We start from the raw sequence: 26,344 nt of genomic DNA, 5'->3' as shown, positions 1-26,344 counted from the left end.
GTTCCTCTTGGGAACCGTCCAGCCCGAACTGCCAGACCAGGTCCTCCCTGGACCGGAAACAAGCATCTTGGGACCGGTTTCAGGGTATCACCCTTCATCAGCCAGGTTAGCTTGAATCCAGTGGCACAGTGAGCAAAGGACCCATGTCTGGGCTTACCATTCCCACTTTGGGAAACATTAGCAACACAAAAAGAGGATGGACGGCGTGCTGAACAATGCAAACACTCACCCCCAGGCACAGATCAGAGTTTAATCCATCGTTCTTTTGCTCACCATGCTACCCCAGTTTGGACCCAGCCATATGCAAATCAGTGTTGACTCTGTTCCACTTGGGAAAAGTCCAGCCCGAACTGCCAGGCCAGGTCCTCCCTGGACCGGAAACAAGCATCCTGGGACCGGTTTCAGTGTGTCACCCTTCATCAGCCAGGCTAGCTTGAATCCAGTGGCACAGTGAGCAAGGGACTCACGTCTGGGCATACCCTTTCCACTTAGGGCAACATTAGCAACACAAAAAGATGATAATGGACGGAGTGCTGAACAATGTAAACACTCACCCCAAGTCACAGATATGGGTTTAATCCATCGTTCTTTTGCTCACCATGCCACCCCAGTTTGGACCCAACCATATGCAAATCATTCTTGACCCTTTTCCTCTTGGGAACAGTCCAGCCCGAACTGCCAGGCCAGATCCTGCCTGTGAGAAGGTAGCCTCTTTCTAGCCTTGTTACCCCCACTTTTGGCCTGTTTGTGAGTGTATGTCAGGATGTTTGTCACTGTTTTCACTGTCTCACTGGGATCCTGATGGCTAGGCCTCAGTGCTCATAGTGAAAACACTATGTTTTCAGTATGGTTGTTATGTGTCACTGGGATCCTGCTAGTCAGGACCCCAGTGCTCATAGGTTTGTGGCCTATATGTATGTGTCACTGGGACCCTGTCACACAGGGCCCCAGTGCTCATAGGTGTGCATGTATATGTTCCCTGTGTGGTGCCTAACTGTCTCACTGAGGCTCTGCTAACCAGAACCTCAGTGGTTATGCTCTCTCATTACTTTCAAATTGTCACTAACAGGCTAGTGACCATTTTTACCAATTTACATTGGCTTACTGGAACACCCTTATAATTCCCTAGTATATGGTACTGAGGTACCCAGGGTATTGGGGTTCCAGGAGATCCCTATGGGCTGCAGCATTTCTTTTGCCACCCATAGGGAGCTCTGACAATTCTTACACAGGCCTGCCACTGCAGCCTGAGTGAAATAACGTCCACGTTATTTCACAGCCATTTTACACTGCACTTAAGTAACTTATAAGTCACCTATATGTCTAACCTTTACCTGGTAAAGGTTAGGTGCAAAGTTACTTAGTGTGAGGGCACCCTGGCACTAGCCAAGGTGCCCCCACATTGTTCAGAGCCAATTCACTGAACTTTGTGAGTGCGGGGACACCATTACACGCGTGCACTACATATAGGTCACTACCTATATGTAGCTTCACCATGGTAACTCCGAATATGGCCATGTAACATGTCTATGATCATGGAATTGCCCCCTCTATGCCATCCTGGCATTGTTGGTACAATTCCATGATCCCAGTGGTCTGTAGCACAGACCCTGGTACTGCCAGACTGCCCTTCCTGGGGTTTCTCTGCAGCTGCTGCTGCTGCCAACCCCTCAGACAGGCAGCTGCCCTCCTGGGGTCCAGCCAGGCCTGGCCCAGGATGGCAGAACAAAGAACTTCCTCTGAGAGAGGGTGTGACACCCTCTCCCTTTGGAAAATGGTGTGAAGGCAGGGGAGGAGTAGCCTCCCCCTGCCTCTGGAAATGCTTTGTTGGGCACAGATGTGCCCAATTCTGCATAAGCCAGTCTACACCGGTTCAGGGACCCCTTAGCCCCTGCTCTGGCGTGAAACTGGACAAAGGAAAGGGGAGTGACCACTCCCCTGACCTGCACCTCCCCTGGGAGGTGTCCAGAGCTCCTCCAGTGTGCTCCAGACCTCTGCCATCTTGGAAACAGAGGTGCTGCTGGCACACTGGACTGCTCTGAGTGGCCAGTGCCACCAGGTGACGTCAGAGACTCCTTGTGATAGGCTCCTTCAGGTGTTAGTAGCCTTTCCTCTCTCCTAGGTAGCCAAACCCTCTTTTCTGGCTATTTAGGGTCTCTGTCTCTGGGGAAACTTTAGATAACGAATGCATGAGCTCAGCCGAGTTCCTCTGCATCTCCCTCTTCACCTTCTGATAAGGAATCGACCGCTGACCGCGCTGGAAGCCTGCAAACCTGCAACATAGTAGCAAAGACGACTACTGCAACTCTGTAACGCTGATCCTGCCGCCTTCTCGACTGTTTTCCTGTTTGTGCATGCTGTGGGGGTAGTCTGCCTCCTCTCTGCACCAGAAGCTCCGAAGAAATCTCCCGTGGGTCGACGGAATCTTCCCCCTGCAACCGCAGGCACCAAAAAGCTGCATCTCCGGTCCCTTGGGTCTCCTCTCAGCACGACGAGCGAGGTCCCTCGAATCCAGCGACACCGTCCAAGTGACCCCCACAGTCCAGTGACTCTTCAGCCCAAGTTTGGTGGAGGTAAGTCCTTGCCTCACCTCGCTGGGCTGCATTGCTGGGAACCGCGACTTTGCAAGCTTCTCCGGCCCCTGTGCACTTCCGGCGGAAATCCTGTGTGCACAGCCAAGCCTGGGTCCACGGCACTCTAACCTGCATTGCACGACTTTCTAAGTTGGTCTCCGGCGACGTGGGACTCCTTTGTGCAACTTCGGCGAGCACCGTTTCACGCATCCCCGTAGTGCCTGTTTCTGGCACTTCTCCGGGTGCTACCTGCTTCAGTGAGGGCTCTTTGTCTTGCTCGACGTCCCCTTTCTCTGCAGGTCCAATTTGCGACCTTCTGGTCCCTCCTGGGCCCCAGCAGCGTCCAAAAACGCCAAACGCACGATTTGCGTGTAGCAAGGCTTGTTGGCGTCCATCCGGCGGGAAAACACTTCTGCACGACTCTCCAAGGCGTGGGGGATCCATCCTCCAAAGGGGAAGTCTCTAGCCCTTGTCGTTCCTGCAGTATTCACAGTTCTTCAGCCTAGTAAGAGCTTCTTTGCACCAACCGCTGGCATTTCTTGGGCATCTGCCCACCTCCGAGCTGCTTGTGACTTTTGGACTTGGTCCCCTTGTTCCACAGGTACCCTCAGTCAGGAATCCATCGTTGTTGCATTGCTGATTTGTGTTTTCCTTGCATTTTCCCTCTAACACGACTATTTTGTCCTTAGGGGAACTTTGGTGCACTTTGCACTCACTTTTCAGGGTCTTGGGGAGGGTTATTTTTCTAACTCTCACTATTTTCTAATAGTCCCAACGACCCTCTACAAGGTCACATAGGTTTGGGGTCCATTCGTGGTTCGCATTCCACTTTTGGAGTATATGGTTTGTGTTGCCCCTATCCCTATGTTTCCCCATTGCATCCTATTGTAACTATACATTGTTTGCACTGTTTTCTACGACTATACTGCATATTTTTGCTATTGTGTATATATATCTTGTGTATATTTCCTATCCTCTCACTGAGGGTACACTCTAAGATACTTTGGCATATTGTCATAAAAATAAAGTACCTTTATTTTTAGTATAACTGTGTATTGTGTTTTCTTATGATATTGTGCATATGACACTAAGTGGTACTGTAGTAGCTTCACACGTCTCCTAGTTCAGCCTGAGCTGCTTTGCTAAGCTACCATTATCTATCAGCCTAAGCTGCTAGACACCCTATACACTAATAAGGGATAACTGGGCCTGGTGCAAGGTGCAAGTACCCCTTGGTACTCACTACAAGCCAGTCCAGCCTCCTACATTGGTGGCAGCGGTGGGATAAGTGCTTGAGACTACTTACCACTCTTGTCATTGTACTTTTCATAAGAGAAAAATATACAAAACAAGGTCAGTGTATATACACATAGCCAAAAAGTTTTGCATTTCCTCTTTTCACTCTTTTCTAAGTGCTGAAAAGTACTTCTAAACTTTCAAAAAAGTTCTTAAAAAGTTTAAAAAGTTTTTCTGTCTTTCCAAAAAGTTCTGAAAACTTTTTTCTCTTTGTCTATCACTTTAACTCTCTCTAAAAATGTCTGGCACAGGCCAAAAAGTTGAACTGTCCAAACTTGCATATGATCACCTTAGCTGGAAAGGAGCAAGGAGTCTCTGCATAGAGAGAGGTTTGAGTGTAGGGAAGAATCCTTCCTTAGAACTGTTAATTAATATGCTTAGAGTACAGGATAAGGCCATAAGTGCCCAATCTGTAGAAAAAGTAGCTAATGGTTCTCAATCTGATCCAGGGACTCCCCCAGGAAAAGGTTCTGGAAAGAAAATTCTCAGCCTGCCCATTACTAGACAGTCTAGCATAGTTGGTACAGAGGTTGAATCACATCATACTGATGATGTGCTCTCACATTATACTGGTAGCCAAGCTGTTAGGGTGCCCTCTGTAAGGGACAGGTCTCCTTCTGTTCATTCCCATCATACCTCTGTATCTAGAAATGTCCCTCCCACCCACCCTGATGACAGATTGTTAGAAAGGGAGCTCAATAGATTGAGAGTGGAACAAACCAGACTGAAGCTCAAGAAGCAACAGCTGGATTTGGATAGACAGTCTTTAGAAATAGAGAGGGAAAGACAGAAGTTGGGTTTAGATACCCATGGTGGCAGCAGCAGTATTCCCCATAGTCATCCTGCAAAAGAGCATGATTCCAGGAATCTGCACAAGATAGTTCCCCCTTATAAGGAGGGGGATGACATTAACAAGTGGTTTGCTGCACTTGAGAGGGCCTGTGCTGTACAGGATGTCCCTCAAAAGCAGTGGGCTGCTATCCTATGGCTATCATTTACTGGAAAAGGTAGGGATAGGCTCCTTACTGTAAAAGAAAATGATGCTAACAATTTCCAAGTTCTTAAGAATGCACTCCTGGATGGTTATGGCTTAACCACTGAACAGTACAGGATAAAGTTCAGAGATACCAAAAAGGAGTCTTCACAAGACTGGGTTGATTTCATTGACCAGGCAGTGAAGGCCTTGGAGGGGTGGTTACATGGCAGTAAAGTTACTGATTATGACAGCCTGTATAACTTGATCCTGAGAGAGCATATTCTTAATAATTGTGTGTCTGATTTGTTGCACCAGTACCTGGTAGACTCTGATCTGACCTCTCCCCAAGAATTGGGAAAGAAGGCAGACAAATGGGTCAGAACAAGGGTGAACAGAAAAGTTCATACAGGGGGTGACAAAGATGGCAATAAGAAGAAAGATGGTGAAAAATCTCAAGATAAGCATGGGGATAAGGGTAAAACCAAAGATCCCACTTCAAATCTTAAACACTCTTCAGAGGGTGGGGATAAAACAAATTCTTCCTCTTCTTCCCAACATGCACACATTAAAAAGCCTTGGTGCTTTGTGTGTAAAAATAGAGGCCATAGGCCAGGGGATAAGTCCTGTCCAGGTAAACCCCCTGAGCCTACCACCACTAATACATCAAGCTCTAGTGCCCCTAGCAGTAGTGGTACTAGTGGTGGGACTGCTGGCAACAGTCAAGCAAAGGGTGTAGTTGGGTTCACTTATGGGTCCATAGTGGAAACTGATGTAATCAGTCCCAAGACAGTTTCTGTCACACCTAGTGGCATTGGCCTTGCCACACTGGCTGCTTGTCCCCTTACAATGGATAAGTACAGGCAGACAGTTTCAATAAATGGTGTTGAGGCCTTGGCCTACAGGGACACAGGTGCCAGTTTCACTTTGGTGACTGAAAACCTAGTGCCTCCTGAACAACACATCATTGGACAACAGTATAAGATTATTGATGTCCATAACTCCACTAAGTTTCTTCCCTTAGCTATAATTCAGTTTAGTTGGGGTGGAGTTACTGGCCCTAAGCAGGTGGTGGTATCACCTAGCTTACCTGTAGACTGTCTCTTAGGTAATGACCTAGAGGCCTCAGGTTGGGCTGATGTAGAGTTTTATGCCCATGCAGCCATGCTGGGCATCCCTGAGGAATTGTTCCCTCTCATTTCAAGTGAAATGAAAAAGCAAAGGAGAGAAGGCCTGAAAACTCAGGATCCCTCTCCATCAACAGGTAAAAAGGGTATCACAGTATCCCCTAACCACCCTACCATTCAGGATACTATTCCTGTGGTGGGAGAAACCTCTCCTAGGGTGGCACCTGTTCCAAGGGAATCATCAGCTGGCAAAGCTGGACTCCCTGAGGTAGAAGTACCTCTCTGTGGGATAACTAACATTGGTGAGAAAAAGAGCACCATTTTAGTTAACATGGAGCATCCCTCCAACCCTCCCAGAGAAACTTTAGTGCAGAAACTCTGCACTGCCTCACAACACTTAGGACAGCATCCCTGTCCTAGTGTGGAGCTGATAGGACAGCATCCCTGCCCTGCTCCAACTCAAGAGAAACAGCATCCCTGTTCTCTCTTCCAGCCAGATGGACAAAGTTTTTGCCCAGCTATGGCTTTTCTGAGACAGCATCCCTGTCTGGCATTTCCATCACTACAAATAGGTTCAGTGGACAATTCCCACTGCTCTAAACTAAAACTTACTGATAGAAACTCTGAAAATACATCTTCACATTGTTGCTTAGCTAAAAAACTTCAAACAGGGTGGTTTACATCCCCACAGGGAAGTAACCATATAGTGGATGATAAAGGGAGTAACCAGTCTATTGCAGAGCTACTCTCTACTTATCACCACTTAGACAATAAAGTCTCAACTGGCCAAGGTTAGCCTTATTGTCCTTCGTTTGGGGGGGGGTTGTGTGAGAAGGTAGCCTCTTTCTAGCCTTGTTACCCCCACTTTTGGCCTGTTTGTGAGTGTATGTCAGGATGTTTGTCACTGTTTTCACTGTCTCACTGGGATCCTGATGGCTAGGCCTCAGTGCTCATAGTGAAAACACTATGTTTTCAGTATGGTTGTTATGTGTCACTGGGATCCTGCTAGTCAGGACCCCAGTGCTCATAGGTTTGTGGCCTATATGTATGTGTCACTGGGACCCTGTCACACAGGGCCCCAGTGCTCATAGGTGTGCATGTATATGTTCCCTGTGTGGTGCCTAACTGTCTCACTGAGGCTCTGCTAACCAGAACCTCAGTGGTTATGCTCTCTCATTACTTTCAAATTGTCACTAACAGGCTAGTGACCATTTTTACCAATTTACATTGGCTTACTGGAACACCCTTATAATTCCCTAGTATATGGTACTGAGGTACCCAGGGTATTGGGGTTCCAGGAGATCCCTATGGGCTGCAGCATTTCTTTTGCCACCCATAGGGAGCTCTGACAATTCTTACACAGGCCTGCCACTGCAGCCTGAGTGAAATAACGTCCACGTTATTTCACAGCCATTTTACACTGCACTTAAGTAACTTATAAGTCACCTATATGTCTAACCTTTACCTGGTAAAGGTTAGGTGCAAAGTTACTTAGTGTGAGGGCACCCTGGCACTAGCCAAGGTGCCCCCACATTGTTCAGAGCCAATTCACTGAACTTTGTGAGTGCGGGGACACCATTACACGCGTGCACTACATATAGGTCACTACCTATATGTAGCTTCACCATGGTAACTCCGAATATGGCCATGTAACATGTCTATGATCATGGAATTGCCCCCTCTATGCCATCCTGGCATTGTTGGTACAATTCCATGATCCCAGTGGTCTGTAGCACAGACCCTGGTACTGCCAGACTGCCCTTCCTGGGGTTTCTCTGCAGCTGCTGCTGCTGCCAACCCCTCAGACAGGCAGCTGCCCTCCTGGGGTCCAGCCAGGCCTGGCCCAGGATGGCAGAACAAAGAACTTCCTCTGAGAGAGGGTGTGACACCCTCTCCCTTTGGAAAATGGTGTGAAGGCAGGGGAGGAGTAGCCTCCCCCTGCCTCTGGAAATGCTTTGTTGGGCACAGATGTGCCCAATTCTGCATAAGCCAGTCTACACCGGTTCAGGGACCCCTTAGCCCCTGCTCTGGCGCGAAACTGGACAAAGGAAAGGGGAGTGACCACTCCCCTGACCTGCACCTCCCCTGGGAGGTGTCCAGAGCTCCTCCAGTGTGCTCCAGACCTCTGCCATCTTGGAAACAGAGGTGCTGCTGGCACACTGGACTGCTCTGAGTGGCCAGTGCCACCAGGTGACGTCAGAGACTCCTTGTGATAGGCTCCTTCAGGTGTTAGTAGCCTTTCCTCTCTCCTAGGTAGCCAAACCCTCTTTTCTGGCTATTTAGGGTCTCTGTCTCTGGGGAAACTTTAGATAACGAATGCATGAGCTCAGCCGAGTTCCTCTGCATCTCCCTCTTCACCTTCTGATAAGGAATCGACCGCTGACCGCGCTGGAAGCCTGCAAACCTGCAACATAGTAGCAAAGACGACTACTGCAACTCTGTAACGCTGATCCTGCCGCCTTCTCGACTGTTTTCCTGTTTGTGCATGCTGTGGGGGTAGTCTGCCTCCTCTCTGCACCAGAAGCTCCGAAGAAATCTCCCGTGGGTCGACGGAATCTTCCCCCTGCAACCGCAGGCACCAAAAAGCTGCATCTCCGGTCCCTTGGGTCTCCTCTCAGCACGACGAGCGAGGTCCCTCGAATCCAGCGACACCGTCCAAGTGACCCCCACAGTCCAGTGACTCTTCAGCCCAAGTTTGGTGGAGGTAAGTCCTTGCCTCACCTCGCTGGGCTGCATTGCTGGGAACCGCGACTTTGCAAGCTTCTCCGGCCCCTGTGCACTTCCGGCGGAAATCCTGTGTGCACAGCCAAGCCTGGGTCCACGGCACTCTAACCTGCATTGCACGACTTTCTAAGTTGGTCTCCGGCGACGTGGGACTCCTTTGTGCAACTTCGGCGAGCACCGTTTCACGCATCCCCGTAGTGCCTGTTTCTGGCACTTCTCCGGGTGCTACCTGCTTCAGTGAGGGCTCTTTGTCTTGCTCGACGTCCCCTTTCTCTGCAGGTCCAATTTGCGACCTTCTGGTCCCTCCTGGGCCCCAGCAGCGTCCAAAAACGCCAAACGCACGATTTGCGTGTAGCAAGGCTTGTTGGCGTCCATCCGGCGGGAAAACACTTCTGCACGACTCTCCAAGGCGTGGGGGATCCATCCTCCAAAGGGGAAGTCTCTAGCCCTTGTCGTTCCTGCAGTATTCACAGTTCTTCAGCCTAGTAAGAGCTTCTTTGCACCAACCGCTGGCATTTCTTGGGCATCTGCCCACCTCCGAGCTGCTTGTGACTTTTGGACTTGGTCCCCTTGTTCCACAGGTACCCTCAGTCAGGAATCCATCGTTGTTGCATTGCTGATTTGTGTTTTCCTTGCATTTTCCCTCTAACACGACTATTTTGTCCTTAGGGGAACTTTGGTGCACTTTGCACTCACTTTTCAGGGTCTTGGGGAGGGTTATTTTTCTAACTCTCACTATTTTCTAATAGTCCCAACGACCCTCTACAAGGTCACATAGGTTTGGGGTCCATTCGTGGTTCGCATTCCACTTTTGGAGTATATGGTTTGTGTTGCCCCTATCCCTATGTTTCCCCATTGCATCCTATTGTAACTATACATTGTTTGCACTGTTTTCTACGACTATACTGCATATTTTTGCTATTGTGTATATATATCTTGTGTATATTTCCTATCCTCTCACTGAGGGTACACTCTAAGATACTTTGGCATATTGTCATAAAAATAAAGTACCTTTATTTTTAGTATAACTGTGTATTGTGTTTTCTTATGATATTGTGCATATGACACTAAGTGGTACTGTAGTAGCTTCACACGTCTCCTAGTTCAGCCTGAGCTGCTTTGCTAAGCTACCATTATCTATCAGCCTAAGCTGCTAGACACCCTATACACTAATAAGGGATAACTGGGCCTGGTGCAAGGTGCAAGTACCCCTTGGTACTCACTACAAGCCAGTCCAGCCTCCTACATTGGTGGCAGCGGTGGGATAAGTGCTTGAGACTACTTACCACTCTTGTCATTGTACTTTTCATAAGAGAAAAATATACAAAACAAGGTCAGTGTATATACACATAGCCAAAAAGTTTTGCATTTCCTCTTTTCACTCTTTTCTAAGTGCTGAAAAGTACTTCTAAACTTTCAAAAAAGTTCTTAAAAAGTTTAAAAAGTTTTTCTGTCTTTCCAAAAAGTTCTGAAAACTTTTTTCTCTTTGTCTATCACTTTAACTCTCTCTAAAAATGTCTGGCACAGGCCAAAAAGTTGAACTGTCCAAACTTGCATATGATCACCTTAGCTGGAAAGGAGCAAGGAGTCTCTGCATAGAGAGAGGTTTGAGTGTAGGGAAGAATCCTTCCTTAGAACTGTTAATTAATATGCTTAGAGTACAGGATAAGGCCATAAGTGCCCAATCTGTAGAAAAAGTAGCTAATGGTTCTCAATCTGATCCAGGGACTCCCCCAGGAAAAGGTTCTGGAAAGAAAATTCTCAGCCTGCCCATTACTAGACAGTCTAGCATAGTTGGTACAGAGGTTGAATCACATCATACTGATGATGTGCTCTCACATTATACTGGTAGCCAAGCTGTTAGGGTGCCCTCTGTAAGGGACAGGTCTCCTTCTGTTCATTCCCATCATACCTCTGTATCTAGAAATGTCCCTCCCACCCACCCTGATGACAGATTGTTAGAAAGGGAGCTCAATAGATTGAGAGTGGAACAAACCAGACTGAAGCTCAAGAAGCAACAGCTGGATTTGGATAGACAGTCTTTAGAAATAGAGAGGGAAAGACAGAAGTTGGGTTTAGATACCCATGGTGGCAGCAGCAGTATTCCCCATAGTCATCCTGCAAAAGAGCATGATTCCAGGAATCTGCACAAGATAGTTCCCCCTTATAAGGAGGGGGATGACATTAACAAGTGGTTTGCTGCACTTGAGAGGGCCTGTGCTGTACAGGATGTCCCTCAAAAGCAGTGGGCTGCTATCCTATGGCTATCATTTACTGGAAAAGGTAGGGATAGGCTCCTTACTGTAAAAGAAAATGATGCTAACAATTTCCAAGTTCTTAAGAATGCACTCCTGGATGGTTATGGCTTAACCACTGAACAGTACAGGATAAAGTTCAGAGATACCAAAAAGGAGTCTTCACAAGACTGGGTTGATTTCATTGACCAGGCAGTGAAGGCCTTGGAGGGGTGGTTACATGGCAGTAAAGTTACTGATTATGACAGCCTGTATAACTTGATCCTGAGAGAGCATATTCTTAATAATTGTGTGTCTGATTTGTTGCACCAGTACCTGGTAGACTCTGATCTGACCTCTCCCCAAGAATTGGGAAAGAAGGCAGACAAATGGGTCAGAACAAGGGTGAACAGAAAAGTTCATACAGGGGGTGACAAAGATGGCAATAAGAAGAAAGATGGTGAAAAATCTCAAGATAAGCATGGGGATAAGGGTAAAACCAAAGATCCCACTTCAAATCTTAAACACTCTTCAGAGGGTGGGGATAAAACAAATTCTTCCTCTTCTTCCCAACATGCACACATTAAAAAGCCTTGGTGCTTTGTGTGTAAAAATAGAGGCCATAGGCCAGGGGATAAGTCCTGTCCAGGTAAACCCCCTGAGCCTACCACCACTAATACATCAAGCTCTAGTGCCCCTAGCAGTAGTGGTACTAGTGGTGGGACTGCTGGCAACAGTCAAGCAAAGGGTGTAGTTGGGTTCACTTATGGGTCCATAGTGGAAACTGATGTAATCAGTCCCAAGACAGTTTCTGTCACACCTAGTGGCATTGGCCTTGCCACACTGGCTGCTTGTCCCCTTACAATGGATAAGTACAGGCAGACAGTTTCAATAAATGGTGTTGAGGCCTTGGCCTACAGGGACACAGGTGCCAGTTTCACTTTGGTGACTGAAAACCTAGTGCCTCCTGAACAACACATCATTGGACAACAGTATAAGATTATTGATGTCCATAACTCCACTAAGTTTCTTCCCTTAGCTATAATTCAGTTTAGTTGGGGTGGAGTTACTGGCCCTAAGCAGGTGGTGGTATCACCTAGCTTACCTGTAGACTGTCTCTTAGGTAATGACCTAGAGGCCTCAGGTTGGGCTGATGTAGAGTTTTATGCCCATGCAGCCATGCTGGGCATCCCTGAGGAATTGTTCCCTCTCATTTCAAGTGAAATGAAAAAGCAAAGGAGAGAAGGCCTGAAAACTCAGGATCCCTCTCCATCAACAGGTAAAAAGGGTATCACAGTATCCCCTAACCACCCTACCATTCAGGATACTATTCCTGTGGTGGGAGAAACCTCTCCTAGGGTGGCACCTGTTCCAAGGGAATCATCAGCTGGCAAAGCTGGACTCCCTGAGGTAGAAGTACCTCTCTGTGGGATAACTAACATTGGTGAGAAAAAGAGCACCATTTTAGTTAACATGGAGCATCCCTCCAACCCTCCCAGAGAAACTTTAGTGCAGAAACTCTGCACTGCCTCACAACACTTAGGACAGCATCCCTGTCCTAGTGTGGAGCTGATAGGACAGCATCCCTGCCCTGCTCCAACTCAAGAGAAACAGCATCCCTGTTCTCTCTTCCAGCCAGATGGACAAAGTTTTTGCCCAGCTATGGCTTTTCTGAGACAGCATCCCTGTCTGGCATTTCCATCACTACAAATAGGTTCAGTGGACAATTCCCACTGCTCTAAACTAAAACTTACTGATAGAAACTCTGAAAATACATCTTCACATTGTTGCTTAGCTAAAAAACTTCAAACAGGGTGGTTTACATCCCCACAGGGAAGTAACCATATAGTGGATGATAAAGGGAGTAACCAGTCTATTGCAGAGCTACTCTCTACTTATCACCACTTAGACAATAAAGTCTCAACTGGCCAAGGTTAGCCTTATTGTCCTTCGTTTGGGGGGGGGTTGTGTGAGAAGGTAGCCTCTTTCTAGCCTTGTTACCCCCACTTTTGGCCTGTTTGTGAGTGTATGTCAGGATGTTTGTCACTGTTTTCACTGTCTCACTGGGATCCTGATGGCTAGGCCTCAGTGCTCATAGTGAAAACACTATGTTTTCAGTATGGTTGTTATGTGTCACTGGGATCCTGCTAGTCAGGACCCCAGTGCTCATAGGTTTGTGGCCTATATGTATGTGTCACTGGGACCCTGTCACACAGGGCCCCAGTGCTCATAGGTGTGCATGTATATGTTCCCTGTGTGGTGCCTAACTGTCTCACTGAGGCTCTGCTAACCAGAACCTCAGTGGTTATGCTCTCTCATTACTTTCAAATTGTCACTAACAGGCTAGTGACCATTTTTACCAATTTACATTGGCTTACTGGAACACCCTTATAATTCCCTAGTATATGGTACTGAGGTACCCAGGGTATTGGGGTTCCAGGAGATCCCTATGGGCTGCAGCATTTCTTTTGCCACCCATAGGGAGCTCTGACAATTCTTACACAGGCCTGCCACTGCAGCCTGAGTGAAATAACGTCCACGTTATTTCACAGCCATTTTACACTGCACTTAAGTAACTTATAAGTCACCTATATGTCTAACCTTTACCTGGTAAAGGTTAGGTGCAAAGTTACTTAGTGTGAGGGCACCCTGGCACTAGCCAAGGTGCCCCCACATTGTTCAGAGCCAATTCACTGAACTTTGTGAGTGCGGGGACACCATTACACGCGTGCACTACATATAGGTCACTACCTATATGTAGCTTCACCATGGTAACTCCGAATATGGCCATGTAACATGTCTATGATCATGGAATTGCCCCCTCTATGCCATCCTGGCATTGTTGGTACAATTCCATGATCCCAGTGGTCTGTAGCACAGACCCTGGTACTGCCAGACTGCCCTTCCTGGGGTTTCTCTGCAGCTGCTGCTGCTGCCAACCCCTCAGACAGGCAGCTGCCCTCCTGGGGTCCAGCCAGGCCTGGCCCAGGATGGCAGAACAAAGAACTTCCTCTGAGAGAGGGTGTGACACCCTCTCCCTTTGGAAAATGGTGTGAAGGCAGGGGAGGAGTAGCCTCCCCCTGCCTCTGGAAATGCTTTGTTGGGCACAGATGTGCCCAATTCTGCATAAGCCAGTCTACACCGGTTCAGGGACCCCTTAGCCCCTGCTCTGGCGCGAAACTGGACAAAGGAAAGGGGAGTGACCACTCCCCTGACCTGCACCTCCCCTGGGAGGTGTCCAGAGCTCCTCCAGTGTGCTCCAGACCTCTGCCATCTTGGAAACAGAGGTGCTGCTGGCACACTGGACTGCTCTGAGTGGCCAGTGCCACCAGGTGACGTCAGAGACTCCTTGTGATAGGCTCCTTCAGGTGTTAGTAGCCTTTCCTCTCTCCTAGGTAGCCAAACCCTCTTTTCTGGCTATTTAGGGTCTCTGTCTCTGGGGAAACTTTAGATAACGAATGCATGAGCTCAGCCGAGTTCCTCTGCATCTCCCTCTTCACCTTCTGATAAGGAATCGACCGCTGACCGCGCTGGAAGCCTGCAAACCTGCAACATAGTAGCAAAGACGACTACTGCAACTCTGTAACGCTGATCCTGCCGCCTTCTCGACTGTTTTCCTGTTTGTGCATGCTGTGGGGGTAGTCTGCCTCCTCTCTGCACCAGAAGCTCCGAAGAAATCTCCCGTGGGTCGACGGAATCTTCCCCCTGCAACCGCAGGCACCAAAAAGCTGCATCTCCGGTCCCTTGGGTCTCCTCTCAGCACGACGAGCGAGGTCCCTCGAATCCAGCGACACCGTCCAAGTGACCCCCACAGTCCAGTGACTCTTCAGCCCAAGTTTGGTGGAGGTAAGTCCTTGCCTCACCTCGCTGGGCTGCATTGCTGGGAACCGCGACTTTGCAAGCTTCTCCGGCCCCTGTGCACTTCCGGCGGAAATCCTGTGTGCACAGCCAAGCCTGGGTCCACGGCACTCTAACCTGCATTGCACGACTTTCTAAGTTGGTCTCCGGCGACGTGGGACTCCTTTGTGCAACTTCGGCGAGCACCGTTTCACGCATCCCCGTAGTGCCTGTTTCTGGCACTTCTCCGGGTGCTTCCTGCTTCAATGAGGGCTCTTTGTCTTGCTCGACGTCCCCTTTCTCTGCAGGTCCAATTTGCGACCTTCTGGTCCCTCCTGGGCCCCAGCAGCGTCCAAAAACGCCAAACGCACGATTTGCGTGTAGCAAGGCTTGTTGGCGTCCATCCGGCGGGAAAACACTTCTGCACGACTCTCCAAGGCATGGGGGATCCATCCTCCAAAGGGGAAGTCTCTAGCCCTTGTCGTTCCTGCAGTATTCACAGTTCTTCAGCCTAGTAAGAGCTTCTTTGCACCAACCGCTGGCATTTCTTGGGCATCTGCCCACCTCCGAGCTGCTTGTGACTTTTGGACTTGGTCCCCTTGTTCCACAGGTACCCTCAGTCAGGAATCCATCGTTGTTGCATTGCTGATTTGTGTTTTCCTTGCATTTTCCCTCTAACACGACTATTTTGTCCTTAGGGGAACTTTGGTGCACTTTGCACTCACTTTTCAGGGTCTTGGGGAGGGTTATTTTTCTAACTCTCACTATTTTCTAATAGTCCCAACGACCCTCTACAAGGTCACATAGGTTTGGGGTCCATTCGTGGTTCGCATTCCACTTTTGGAGTATATGGTTTGTGTTGCCCCTATCCCTATGTTTCCCCATTGCATCCTATTGTAACTATACATTGTTTGCACTGTTTTCTACGACTATACTGCATATTTTTGCTATTGTGTATATATATCTTGTGTATATTTCCTATCCTCTCACTGAGGGTACACTCTAAGATACTTTGGCATATTGTCATAAAAATAAAGTACCTTTATTTTTAGTATAACTGTGTATTGTGTTTTCTTATGATATTGTGCATATGACACTAAGTGGTACTGTAGTAGCTTCACACGTCTCCTAGTTCAGCCTGAGCTGCTTTGCTAAGCTACCATTATCTATCAGCCTAAGCTGCTAGACACCCTATACACTAATAAGGGATAACTGGGCCTGGTGCAAGGTGCAAGTACCCCTTGGTACTCACTACAAGCCAGTCCAGCCTCCTACACTGCCTGAACCAGAAACAAGCATCTTGGGACCAGTTTCAGGGTATCAGCCTTCATCAGCCAGGCTAGCTTGAATCCAGTGGCACAGAGAGCAAGGGACCCATGTCTGGGCATACCCTTCCCACTTAGGTCAACATTAGCAACTAAAAAAGATGATGGGCGGAGTGCTGAACAACACAAACACTCACCCCCAGTCACAGATCTGGGTTTAATTCATCATTCTTTTGCTCACCATGCCACCCCTGTTTGGACCCAGCCATATGCAAACCAGTCTTTACCCTGTTCTACTTGGGAACAGTCCAGCCCTAACTGCCAGGCCAGGTCCTCCCTGGATGGGAAACAAGCATCCTGGGACCGGTTTCAGGGTATCACCCTTCATCAGCCAGGCTAGCTTGAATCCAGTGGCACAGTGAGCAAAGGTCCCATGTCTGGGCTTACCCTTCCCACTTTGGGAAACATTAGCAACACAAAAAGATGATGGACGGCGTGCTGAACAATGCAAACACTCACCCCCAGGCACAGATCAGAGTTTAATCCATCGTTCTTTTGCTCACCATGCTACCCCAGTTTGGACCCAGCCATATGCCAATCAGTCTTGACTCTGTTCCACTTGGGAACAGTCCAGCCCGAACTGCCAGGCCAGGTCCTCCCTGGACCGGAAACAAGCATCCTGGGACCGGTTTCACTGTGTCACCCTTCATCAGCCAGGCTAGCTTGAATCCAGTGGCACAGTGAGCAAGGGACTCACGTCTGGGCATACCCTTCCCACTTAGGGCAACATTAGCAACACAAAAAGATGATAATGGACGGAGTGCTGAACAATGTAAACACTCACCCTAAGTCACAGATCTGGGTTTAATCCATCGTTCTTTTGCTCACCATGCCACCTCAGTTTGGACCCAACCATATGCAAATCAGTCTTGACCCTTTTCCACTTGGGAACAGTCCAGCCCGAACTGCCAGGCCAGATCCTGCCTGAACCAGAAACAAGCATCTTGGGACCGGTTTCAGGGTGTCACCCTTCATCAGCCAGGCTAGCTTGAATCCAGTGGCACAGTGAGCAAGGGACTCACGTCTGGGCATACCCTCCCCACTTAGGGCAACATTAGCAACACAAAAAGATGATAATGGACGGAGTGCTGAACAATACAAACACTCACCCCAGTCACATATCTGGGTTTAATTGATCGTTCTTTTTCTAAACCATGGCACCCCAGTTTGGACCCAGTCATATGCAAATCAGTCTAGCCCCTGTTCCTCTTGGGAACCCTCCAGCCCGAACTGCCAGACCAGGTCCTCCCTGGACCGGAAACAAGCATCCTGGGACCGGTTTCAGGGTATCACCCTTCATCAGCCAGGTTAGCTTGAATCCAGTGGCACAGTGAGCAAAGGACCCATGTCTGGGCTTACCATTCCCACTTTGGGAAACATTAGCAACACAAAAAGAGGATGGACGGCGTGCTGAACAATGCAAACACTCACCCCCAGGCACAGATCAGAGTTTAATCCATCGTTCTTTTGCTCACCATGCTACCCCAGTTTGGACCCAGCCATATGCAAATCAGTCTTGACTCTGTTCCACTTGGGAACAGTCCAGCCCGAACTGCCAGGCCAGGTCCTCCCTGGACCGGAAACAAGCATCCTGGGACCGGTTTCAGGGTATCACCCTTCATCTGCCAGGCTAGCTTGAATCCAGTGGCACAGTGAGCAAGGGACTCACGTCTGGGCATACCCTTTCCACTTAGGGCAACATTAGCAACACAAAAAGATGATAATGGACGGAGTGCTGAACAATGTAAACACTCACCCCGAGTCACAGATATGGGTTTAATCCATCGTTCTTTTGCTCACCATGCCACCCCAGTTTGGACCCAACCATATGCAAATCATTCTTGACCCTTTTCCTCTTGGGAACAGTCCAGCCCGAACTGCCAGGCCAGATCCTGCCTGAACCAGAAACAAGCATCTTGGGACCATTTTCAGGGTATCAGCCTTCATCAGCCAGGCTAGCTTGAATCCAGTGGCACAGTGTAGGAGGCTGGACTGGCTTGTAGTGAGTACCAAGGGGTACTTGCACCTTGCACCAGGCCCAGTTATCCCTTATTAGTGTATAGGGTGTCTAGCAGCTTAGGCTGATAGATAATGGTAGCTTAGCAGAGCAGCTTAGGCTGAACTAGGAGGCGTGTGAAGCTACTACAGTACCACTTAGTGTCATATGCACAATATCATAAGAAAACACAATACACAGTTATACTAAAAATAAAGGTACTTTATTTTTATGACAATATGCCAAAGTATCTTAGAGTGTACCCTCAGTGAGAGGATAGTAAATATACACAAGATATATATACACAATAGCAAAAATATGCAGTATAGTCTTAGAAAACAGTGCAAACAATGTATAGTTACATTAGGATGCAATGGGGAAACATAGGGATAGGGGCAACACAAACCATATACTCCAAAAGTGGAATGCGAACCACGAATGGACCCCAAACCTATGTGACCTTGTAGAGGGTCGCTGGGACTATTAGAAAATAGTGAGAGTTAGAAAAATAACCCTCCCCAAGACCCTGAAAAGTGAGTGCAAAGTGCACTAAAGTTCCCCTATGGACAAAGTAGTCGTGTTAGAGGAATAATGCAGGAAAGACACAAACCAGCAATGCAACAACTGTGGATTTCCAATCTAGGGTACCTGTGGAACAAGGGGACCAAGTCCAAAAGTCACAAGCAAGTCGGAGATGGGCAGATGCCCAGGAAATGCCAGCTGCGGGTGCAAAGAAGCTTCGACTGGACAGAAGAAGCTGAGGTTTCTGCAGGAACGAAAAGGGTTAGAGACTTAGGCGGTCATTCTGACCCTGGCGGTCAAAGACCGCCAGGGCGGAGGACCGCGGGAGCACCGCCGACAGGCCGGCGGTGCTCCAATGGGGATTCCGACCGCGGCGGTAAAGCCGCGGTTGGACCGGCACCACTGGCGGGCTCCCGCCAGTGTACCGCCGCCCCATTGAATCCTCCAAGGCGGCGCAGCTTGCTGCGCCGCCGAGGGGATTCCGACCCCCCCCTACCGGATGGCGGTAGGGGGGGTCGCGGGGCATGAGCATTGCAGGGGCCCCCGTAAGAGGGCCCCTAAATGTATTTCACTGTCTGCTGCGCAGACAGTGAAATACGCGACGGGTGCAACTGCACCCGTCGCACAGCTTCCACTCCGCCGGCTCGATTCCGAGCCGGCTTCATCGTGGAAGCCTCTTTCCCGCTGGGCTGGCGGGCGGCCTGAAGGCGACCGCCCGCCAGCCCAGCGGGAAAGTCAGAATTACCGCCGCGGTCTTTCGACCGCGGAACGGTAACCTGACGGCGGGACTTTGGCGGGCGGTCTCCGCCGCCCGCCAAGGTCAGAATGAGGGCCTTAGTCTTTGGTGGACGGATCCCTCTCGCCTTGGAGAGTCGTACAGAAGTGTTTTCCCGCCGAAAGGACACCAACAAGCCTTGCTAGGCGCAAATCGTGCGTTTGGCGTTTTTGGACGCTGCTGGGGCCCAGGAGGGACCAGGAGGGACCAGGAGGTCGCAAATTGGATCTGAAAAGAGAGGGGACGTCGAGCAAGACAAAGAGCCCTCACTGAAGCAGGTAGCACCCGGAGAAGTGCCAGAAACAGGCACTACAATGATGCGTGAAATGGTGCTCGCCGAAGTTGCACAAAGGAGTCCCACGTCGCCGGAGACCAACTTAGAAAGTCGTGCAATGCAGGTTAGAGTGCCGTGGACCCAGGCTTGGCTGTGCACAAAGGATTTCCGCCGGAAGTGCACAGGGGCCGGAGTAGCTGCAAAGTCGCGGTTCCCAGCAATGCAGCCCAGCGAGGTGAGGCAAGGACTTACCTCCACCAAACTTGGGCTGAAGAGTCACTGGACTGTGGGGGTCACTTGGACAGAGTCGCTGGATTCGAGGGACCTCGCTCGTCGTGCTGAGAGGAGACCCAAGGGACCGGTAATGCAGCTTTTTGGTGCCTGCGGTTGCAGGGGGAAGATTCCGTCGACCCACGGGAGATTTCTTCAGAGCTTCTGGTGCAGAGAGGAGGCAGGCTACCCCCACAGCATGCACAAGCAGGAAAACAGTCGAGAAGGCGGCAGGATCAGCGTTACAGAGTTGCAGTAGTCGTCTTTGCTACTATGTTGCAGGTTTGCAGGCTTCCAGCGCGGTCAGCGGTAGATTCCTTATCAGAAGGTGAAGAGAGAGATGCAGAGGAACTCGGCTGAGGTCATGCATTCGTTATCTAAAGTTTCCCCAGAGACAGAGACCCTAAATAGCCAGAAAAGAGGGTTTGGCTACCTAGGAGAGAGGATAGGCTACTAACACCTGAAGGAGCCTATCAGCAGGAGTCTCTGACGTCACCTGGTGGCACTGGCCACTCAGAGCAGTCCAGTGTGCCAGCAGCACCTCTGTTTCCAAGATGGCAGAGGTCTGGAGCACACTGGAGGAGCTCTGGACACCTCCCAGGGGAGGTGCAGGTCAGGGGAGTGGTCACTCCCCTTTCCTTTGTCCAGTTTCGCGCCAGAGCAGGGGCTAAGGGGTCCGTGAACCGGTGTAGACTGGCTTATGCAGAATTGGGCACCTCTGTGCCCAACAAAGCATTTCCAGAGGCTGGGGGAGGCTACTCCTCCCCTGCCTTCACACCATTTTCCAAAGGGAGAGGGTGTCACACCCTCTCTCAGAGGAAGTTCTTTGTTCTGCCACCCTGGGCCAGGCCTGGCTGGACCCCACGAGGGCAGCTGCCTGTCTGAGGGGTTGGCAGCAGCAGCAGCTGCAGTGAAACCCCAGGAAGGGCAGTTTGGCAGTACCAGGGTCTGTGCTACAGACCACTGGGATCATGGGATTGTGCCAACTATGCCAGGATGGCATAGAGGGGGCAATTCCATGATCATAGACATGTTACATGGCCATATTCGGAGTTACCATGGTGAAGCTACATATAGGTAGTGACCTATATGTAGTGCACGCGTGTAATGGTGTCCCCGCACTCACAAAGTTCAGGGAATTGGCTCTGAACAATGTGGGGGCACCTTGGCTAGTGCCATGGTGCCCTCACACTAAGTAACTTTGCACCTAACCTTTACCAGGTAAAGGTTAGACATATAGGTGACTTATAAGTTACTTAAGTGCAGTGTAAAATGGCTGTGAAATAACGTGGACGTTATTTCACTCAGGCTGCAGTGGCAGGCCTGTGTAAGAATTGTCAGAGCTCCCTATGGGTGGCAAAAGAAATGCTGCAGCCCATAGGGATCTCCTGGAACCCCAATACCCTGGGTACCTCAGTACCATATACTAGGGAATTATAAGGGTGTTCCAGTAAGCCAATGTAAATTGGTAAAAATGGTCACTAGCCTGTCAGTGACAATTTGGAAAGAAATGAGAGAGCATAACCACTGAGGTTCTGGTTAGCAGAGCCTCAGTGAGACAGTTAGTCACTACACAGGTAACACATTCAGGCACACTTATGAGCACTGGGGCCCTGGGTTACCAGGGTCCCAGTGACACATACAACTAAAACAACATATATACAGTGAAAAATGGGGGAAACATGCCAGGCAAGATGGTACTTTCCTACACAACCCCCCCCCCAAACGAAGGACAATAAGACTAGCCATGACCTGATGAGTCTTCATTGTCTAAGTGGAAATATCTGGAGAGTCCATCTGCATTGGAGTGGCTACTCCCAGGTCTATGTTCCACTGTATAGTCCATTCCCTGTAGGGATATGGACCACCTCAACAATTTAGGATTTTCACCTTTCATTTGTTTTAGCCAAAGTAGAGGTTTGTGGTCTGTCTGAACAATGAAGTGAGTGCCAAACAGGTATGGCCTCAACTTCTTCAGAGCCCAGACCACAGCAAAGGCCTCCCTCTCAATGGCAGACCAACGCTTTTCTCTAGGGGTCAACCTTCTACTAATAAAAGCAACAGGTTGATCCTGGCCCTCAGAATTAAGTTTTGATAGGACTGTCCCTACTCCTAATTCAGATGCATCAGTTTGGACATAGAATTTTTTAGAGTAACAAGGGCTTTTCAGGACAGGTGCAGAGCACATGGCCTGCTTCAGCTCCTCAAAAGCTTTCTGACAGTTTGCTGTCCATAATACCTTTTTAGGCATTTTCTTGGATGTGAGGTCATTAAGAGGGGCTGCAATGGAGCCATAGTTCTTAATGAACCTCCTGTAATACCCAGTGAGGCCTAGGAAGGCTCTCACCTGAGTCTGAGTGGTAGGGGGAACCCAATCAATAATAGTTTGGATTTTCCCCTGAAGTGGTGCAATCTGTTCCCCACCAACAAGGTGTCCCAGATAAACCACCTTACCCTGCCTTATCTGGCACTTTGAAGCCTTGATAGTGAGGGCTGCCTTTTGCAGAGCCTCCAAAACTTTCCATAGGTGGACCAGGTGATCATCCCAGCTGGAGCTAAAGACAGCTATATCGTCCAAATATGCTGCACTGAAAGCTTCCAGCCCTTGCAGGACTGTGTTCACCAACCTCTGAAAAGTGGCAGGTGCATTTTTCAAACCAAAAGGCATTACAGTAAACTGGTAATGTCCTCCAATGGTAGAAAATGCAGTCTTAGGTTTAGCATCTTCTGATAATTTGATCTGCCAATACCCTGCAGTCAAATCAAAAGTGCTTAGATACTTGGCAGATGCCAGTGTATCTATAAGCTCATCTGCCCTGGGTATAGGGTGAGCATCAGTTTTGGTTACCAAGTTGAGACCTCTATAGTCTACACAAAACCTCATTTCCTTCTTTCCATCTTTAGAATTGGGTTTTGGTACCAGTACCACAGGAGAAGCCCATGGACTGTCAGAGTGCTCAACCACTCCTAGTTCCAACATTTTCTGAACTTCTTGCTTTATGCAGTCCCTGACATGGTCAGGCTGCCTATAGATCTTACTTTTGACAGGTAAACTGTCTCCAGTATCTATAGTGTGCTCACACCAAGAAGTGGTGCCTGGCACAGTAGAGAAGAGTTCTGAAAATTGTCCTAGGAGATTTATGCAATTATCTTTCTGCTCAGCAGTAAGACAATCAGCCAAAACTACACCTTCCACAAGAGCATCTTGTTCTGTGGAAGAGAAGAGATCAGGTAGAGGATCACTGTCTTCTTCCTGTCCCTCATCAGTTGCCATGAGCAGGGTGAGATCAGCCCTGTCATAGTAGGGTTTCAGGCGGTTGACATGGAGCACCCTAAGGGGACTCCTGGCAGTGCCTAAGTCAACCAAGTAGGTGACTTCACCCTTCTTTTCAACAATTGTGTGGGGTCCACTCCATTTATCTTGGAGTGCTCTTGGGACCACAGGCTCCAAGACCCACACTTTCTGCCCTGGTTGGTACTGAACCAAAACAGCCTTCTGATCATGCCATTGCTTCTGGAGCTCTTGGCTGGCCTGAAGGTTTTTACTGGCATTTTTCATGTACTCAGCCATCCTTGATCTGAGGCCAAGTACATAATCCACAATATCCTGCTTGGGAGCTTTTAAAGGTTGTTCCCAACCCTCCTTTACAAGTGTGAGTGGAACCCTAACAGGGTGTCCAAAAAGAAGTTCAAAGGGGCTGAAGCCCACTCCTTTCTGGGGTACCTCCCTATAGGCAAAAAGGAGGCATGGTAGAAGGATATCCCATCTCCTGCGGAGTTTTTCAGGGAGACCCATAATCATGCCTTTGAGAGTTTTATTAAATCTCTCCACCAGTCCATTTGTTTGTGGATGATAGGGTGTTGTGAACTTGTACGTTACACCACACTCCTTCCACATGGCCTTTAAGTATGCAGACATGAAATTGCTTCCTCTGTCTGATACTACTTCCTTTGGGAAGCCCACCCTGGAAAATATTCCCAGGAGGGCCTTTGCCACTGCAGGTGCTGTAGTGGTCCTTAAAGGAATAGCTTCAGGATATCTTGTGGCATGGTCCACTACCACTAAGATAAACCTATTGCCTGAAGCAGTAGGAGGGTCAAGGGGGCCAACTATGTCAACCCCTACCCTTTCAAAGGGAACCCCAACCACAGGCAGTGGGATAAGGGGTGCCTTTGGGGTGCCACCTGTCTTGCCACTGGCTTGACAGGTTTCACAGGACTTACAAAATTATTTTGTGTCCTCAGACATCCTAGGCCAATGAAACAATGGAACCAATCTGTCCCAAGTTTTCATTTGACCCAGGTGCCCAGCTAGGGGAATGTCATGTGCCAGTGTTAGGAGGAACTTTCTGTACTCCTGAGGGATCACTAATCTCCTGGCAGCTCCAGGTTTAGGATCCCTATGCTCAGTGTACAAGAGGTTGTCCTCCCAGTAAACTCTGTGAGAGTCACTGACATCCCCATTAGCCTGTTTGACAGCTTGCTGTCTGAGACCCTCTAATGTGGGACAGGTTTGCTGTGCCACACTCAGCTCCTCTCTGGCAGGCCCCCCTTCACCCAAAAGCTCAGCAGTGTCTGCTTCCAGCTCCTCTGGTGTAGGTTCTGCACAGGGAGGGAATTCTTCTTCCTCAGAATTAGAATCCACTGTAGAGGGAGGGATAGTAGGAAGTGGTTTGCTTCTACTAGCCCTAGCTTTAGGGAGCACTTGGTCCATTGTTCCAGGATCCAAGCTTCCCTGTCCTTTTTGCTTTTTGGCCTGAGCCCTTGTCAAAGCAAAAATATGCCCTGGGATGCCCAGCATTGCTGCATGGGCCTCCAACTCCACATCTGACCAAGCTGATGTCTCCAAATCATTCCCTAATAGACAGTCTACAGGTAAATCTGAAGCTACCACAACTTTCTTTGGACCAGTTACCACCCCCCAGTTGAGATTTACAACAGCCATGGGGTGGCTTTGTGTTATGTTGTGAGCATCGGTTACTTGGTACTGGTGTCCAAGTATGTGTTGTTCAGGGTGCACCAGTTTCTCAATCACCATTGTGACACTGGCACCTGTGTCCCTGTAGGCCTGGACCTCAACACCATTTATTAGGGTTAGTTGCTTGTACTTCTCCAAGTTATGGGGGCAAGCAACCAAAGTGGCTAAATCAATAGCCCCTTCAGAGACTAAAGTAGCCTCTGTGGTCTCCCTAATTAGACCAACCCCAACTAAATTACCAAAAGTGAGCCCAGCTACTCCCTTGGATTGGCTATTAGTAGGTTTGCTCCCACCACCACTGCTATTAGTAGGGACACTAGGTTTTCAGTAGGGGTTGTAGTGGTAGGAGCTGTGGTGCCTTTCTTTGGACAACTGGGATCTGTTGTCCAATGGCCTTTTATTTTACATATATAGCACCATGGTTTCTTTTCCTTGTTCTGATTAAAGGAGGATTTGGACCCACCACCCCCACCAGAGTGTTTTTGTGGGCCTGATGAAGACTCATTTTTAGATTTGTCCCCACCCTTGTCTGAAGACTTACCATCCTTCTTTTTGTTGCCATCTTTGTCACCCCCTGTATGAACTTTTCTGTTCACTCTTGTTCTGACCCATTTGTCTGCCTTCTTTCCCAATTCTTGGGGAGAGGTCAGATCAGAGTCCACCAAGTACTGGTGCAACAAATCAGACACACAATTATTAAGAATATGCTCTCTCAGGATCAAGTTATACAGGCTGTCATAATCAGTAACTTTACTGCCATGTAACCACCCCTCCAAGGCCTTCACTGCCTGGTCAATGAAATCAACCCAGTCTTGTGAAGACTCCTTTTTGGTCTCTCTGAACTTTATCCTGTACTGTTCAGTGGTTAAGCCATAACCATCCAGGAGTGCATTCTTAAGAACTTGGAAATTATTAGCATCATTTTCTTTCACAGTAAGGAGCCTATCCCTACCTTTTCCACTAAATGATAGCCATAGGATAGCAGCCCACTGCCTTTGAGGGACATCCTGTACAACACAGGCCCTCTCAAGTGCAGCAAACCACTTGTTAATGTCATCCCCCTCTTTATAATGGGGAACTATCTTGTGCAGATTCCTGGAATCATGCTCTTTTGCAGGATGACTATGGGGAATACTGCTGCTGCCACCATGGGTATCTAAACCCAACTTCTGTCTTTCCTTCTCTAATTCAAAAGACTGTCTATCCAAATCCAGCTGTTGCTTTTTAAGCTTCAGTCTGGTTTGTTCCACCCTCAACTTATTGAGTTCCCTCTCTAACATTCTGTCATCAGGGTTGGTGGGAGGGACATTTCTAGAAACAGAGCTATGATGGGAATGAACAGAAGGAGACCTGTCCCTTACAGAAGCCAACTTAACAGCTTGGTTTACAGAAACATTACTACCAGTATGGTGAGAATAAATGCTTTTGCTATGATGTGAG

The sequence above is a fragment of the Pleurodeles waltl genome, chromosome 11 (genome assembly GCF_031143425.1).
Source record: "Pleurodeles waltl isolate 20211129_DDA chromosome 11, aPleWal1.hap1.20221129, whole genome shotgun sequence".
NCBI lineage: Eukaryota > Metazoa > Chordata > Amphibia > Caudata > Salamandridae > Pleurodeles > Pleurodeles waltl.
Note: the sequence above shows the minus strand (reverse complement) of the source record.